Raw genomic sequence first — 3,874 nt, 5'->3', positions numbered from 1 at the left:
GGGGGGGGAGGGGGCGTGTGTGTGTGTGTGGCTTGGGCTTGTGTCACCTGCAGCGACCCCGACGCACACCGGGGCCGGGTACAACTAGATATAAACCCAACCCGCTGCAATCCCAATGATGATAAGAATCGAAATGCCTTTTAGATTTGCCTTATTGACGACAATAAGATCTTTTTGAGAGGCACAATATGATACCAATAGCGGCGCCGCGAGCTCCAAAAAGTGTTACAAGAGACTGCAGGCGAACTGTGACAGGCCTCAACTGCGTGATGATAGAGTGTGACGGTACCTGCTTGCTTACACACTAAAATCTTAGCTTACGGATATCTGTCAAATTTGTTCATATACGCGCGTAAGCAAAAAATGTGTAAGCGGTGCATGTTGACAGAAATTTGTAAGCTAAGTATTAAAATATAGTTCATAAGATTGTAGAGAGAAAATCAAATAAGCGGAAACGGATCGGTCTTTCCCCCGGGCGCCTTTGTGGGTGAAGGTTGAAGCATACACACTGCGGCGGCGTCGGACCGAGATGCATGTCAAGGCGGCGGCGCCGACGTCAAAACCGACAAGTCACCTTCGAACGGCTGCGAAGTTAAGCGGAGAGAGGAGAGATGATCACGCACTGAAACTGGTGGATCCGCCCGAGGATCTAATACTACTGCTCGGCGGGGTGGGGTGCGCGCGCTGCGGGAGCGCCTGTGCATAGGCAGCCCGCCGCGGGCGGGAGTCGCGGGGCGGCCTACCCGCACCACGGCAGGCGCTCGGCACGGCTCGGGAGGGCGGCGGCAGCCAGCGCACAGCGTGTGCAGGGCTCGGGAACGGCGACAGCTCCATCTACACCGTGGGCGACAGCAAAATAGTGACGAACGCCTTTTCTCGGTAGTAGCCGCGCATGTCAATCAAGCCACGCGTGGTCGGGCGAGCGGTGAGAGAAAGAGAGCGAGGGGGTGAGGCGCGGGGCGTGAGGCAGAGCGAGGATTGAAGCAGGAAGAGGAATAATCTGGCCGCAGTTCAGACGTCGGCGCGGAGCGGACGCGCGTGACGTCGAGGGGTCAGTCGCCGGCGTCCGCGGGGGCACCCGGGTACGTAAACCTGGGGCCTGGGGCGCCGCTCGGGTGGTGGTCCCCCACCTGCAGCGCCTCCTGAGCACCGCGTCAGCGAGCATGAAAATTCATTGGCGGCCGGGCGGGCGGGTCGAGCGCCGGCGGCGAGGTTCAACGCGTCGTCGTCTGGCTGTGTCGCCCGGCTATAAGCGATTCGGTCGGCCCGCAACGAATTTGTAGTCGACGGTAAAATGTAGCGTCAGCTTGATTGATTGTACACTCGTCATTTGAGCAGTCGTTTTTTGTGTGTGTGTTGTTTTTTTTTCCCCTATAGGTTAGGCCTACAGGTCTAGTACAAGTACAACACTGCTATAAAGCAAAAGCGCGCAGTTCAAAAGCCTGTACCCGCATGGAAATAAGTATATCCAAATGACACTTTTGGGTATACTTTTGTAAAAAGTAGGTATACTTAAAGTATAGCACATTGGCAACACGGGCAACACTTTGGTGGCACTTTCGGCATATTTTTTTATACTTTTTGTATACTTTTTATTTTACACTTTTAAGACACTTTGGCCAGTCACATTTTTAGCTCTTTTTTTCCATGCGGGTACATTTAAGTTTTTTTTTTTTTTTTTTTTTCAAAGGAGGAGAGAGATAACACTCGCAGCAATAAGAGAACTGTACATATTTGTTGTCGGCCTGATTGGTTGTCGTGGTTTTTTTCCTGTATTATTATTCGTTTCGGCGGAACCTGTTGCCCTCCCCGCCGCGCTGCCCCGCCGCCGCAGCCGCCCGCAGCTGCACAGGATGAAGTAACCCCGGGCAGCCGGGCGGGGCCGGGCCGGGCGCGCGTCATGTAACGACCTGATAGGTAGGCAACCACGAGCTGGCCACGCCGCGGCGCGCAGCCCCTTGTAGCGCTCCCTTTGACGATAAGATTGGGCTGCATAATCGGCGCAGGCCATAGACACGCCAGACACGCCCCGCGCCCACCCCAAGGTCACGCCACGACGGCCTGCGGCCACCACCGTATCACTGACAAATCACTCCCTCCACCTCCTCCTCCTCCTCCTCCTCCTCCTCCTCCTCCTATTCCCTTTCAAACGAAGCAGTCGCGCGGTTTTTACAATTTAAACTCTGCCGCGTGTTCGCCGTGCCGCCGCCCGCACCAAGGTGGCAGTTCGAACCGCACTGATGATGACCGATGCGGACGCGAAGCAAACAGGGTCCTTGAACAAGGTGAAGCCGCGTATTCTTTTGACGGGGACGCTGCGCGACTTTCCCGCCAAACGCGAGACGGGACGAGCGGGCGCGAAAAAGAAAAAAAAAAAAGGGAATCGCGAGGAAGCGCCAGTGTGTGCGGTGCAGCCTAAAGAGAAGCACGTGCCGCGCCAGGGAAGTCCGCGAGCCGAGTTTAGAGTTTCATGGTTGAGGGAAGCGGGAAAACTTTTAGGAATTCCCTTGGTTTGAGGAAAACTCCTCAGATTTCGAGGAAGTCTCCACAAAAAATGTGGGATCTTTCCTCATTTTTTGAGAAGATTCCTCAAAATCTGAGGCGAGATCGCACTAGAAATGCAAGTGTGTGAATGTCGCTCACCTGCAGGTGAGCGACATTCACACACTTGCATTTCCAGTGCGGAGGAGTTTTCCTCAAATATGGGAGCCCCTCAGAGTTTTCCTTATTTCCTTAAAAGAGAGAGAAGTCGTTTTCACCGTGTTAAAACGGTCCATCGACAGCACGCGGACAAAGCTGCCGCGGGCAAGGTTTGGCAAAGGAAAATTATTGTCAGTGCGGAAGACACTCCGAAAAGCCCGCTCTTGAAACAAATAGGTTGACGTGGAACAAGTGGTCACTTCCATCAGGAAAGTCAACTATCTTGTTGGAAGTAAAACCTACTTGCAACATGAACAAATGATTCCACTATGTTGTGGTTTGTTTTTTAACGCTTATATTTAACCAAAGCTAGCAGGGCGAATTCATCAAGAGCGCCGCGAGAGGACACTCGCGCCGTGAAGCGTCGTGTGGCCCGCAAAAACAAAGTGATTAAACCTTACGCCCAATTGACACAATAGGCACTGACTGCTTAAGTATACTATACCAGCCCCGCGCGGGGCACGGCGCCGGCGCCGGCCGCGAAGGAACACGAGCGCTTTGCGGTTGACAGGACCCATACCGAAAGGACTAGTCAGTCCGCGGCGGGGGAAACCGCGATAAGCAAACGCCAAAAACATTCCTCTTATTTTTTTAATGCGTGAGTGGAGTGGAGAGATAAGGCAGAATGCCAATATCAATAGATCGAAGCACATGGTAATTACCAGACCGGCGATCAGCAGTGGGTTACGCGCGACGAGGGCCAACAGCTGAGCGGCTGCGTCTGACAGGACGTCTGACAGGACGACCGACTGGCACCGGACTGTCGCGCTCGGTCGCAACCACACAAACACACACACACACACACACACACACACACACGCTCCACAGAAACTCAAAAGCTGACTGACCTCTGCGAGCGCCGCGAGTGAGGCGACCGCCGACCCGCCACCGCCGCCGCGCAAGGGAATCCACGGCGGGCAGGAGAGAGAGAGGGGGGGTGCACTCCCTCCACCCCCCCCCCTCTCTCTCTCTCTCTCTCTCGCCACCTCCCTTCCCGCATTACGTAAGTGGGGGGGGAGGGCAAGGCAGGCTTTGAGTAGAGCCGAATTCTGCTGCCGAACGCCCGAAACGGTAGTCCATGAGATCGGGGTTGGGAGTGGGGGCGGAGAGGCGGCTGCGCACCACGAGGAAATCAGCTGTTCGGAGTACCTACCCGGGAGAGCGGGGGAGGGGG

The 3,874-nt window shown here is 55.1% G+C and overlaps 1 protein-coding gene across 6 annotated transcripts in view; it reads right to left on the bottom strand.

Annotated features, from left to right (window-relative positions):
* LOC113203319 (pantothenate kinase 3) overlaps positions 1–3,874 on the bottom strand; it is a 13,982-nt gene that overhangs the window by 8,538 nt on the left and 1,570 nt on the right. The window contains exon 1 of one of the 6 annotated variants that reach the window (XM_052268833.1): positions 3,549–3,567. The exons of 4 other annotated variants lie outside the window; for them this stretch is intronic. The gene's annotated coding sequence lies outside the window, so the exon portion shown is untranslated. Of the gene's footprint in view, positions 1–3,362; positions 3,529–3,548; positions 3,568–3,874 lie in introns of those variants that run through there. One more of the 6 variants, XM_026417935.2, reaches the window with a different exon arrangement.

The sequence above is a fragment of the Frankliniella occidentalis genome, unplaced genomic scaffold (assembly GCF_000697945.3).
Source record: "Frankliniella occidentalis isolate FOCC.00 unplaced genomic scaffold, Focc_3.1 Scaffold78, whole genome shotgun sequence".
Taxonomy (NCBI): Eukaryota; Metazoa; Arthropoda; class Insecta; order Thysanoptera; family Thripidae; genus Frankliniella; species Frankliniella occidentalis.
Note: the sequence above shows the minus strand (reverse complement) of the source record. Positions and strands in the feature narration are given on the sequence as shown.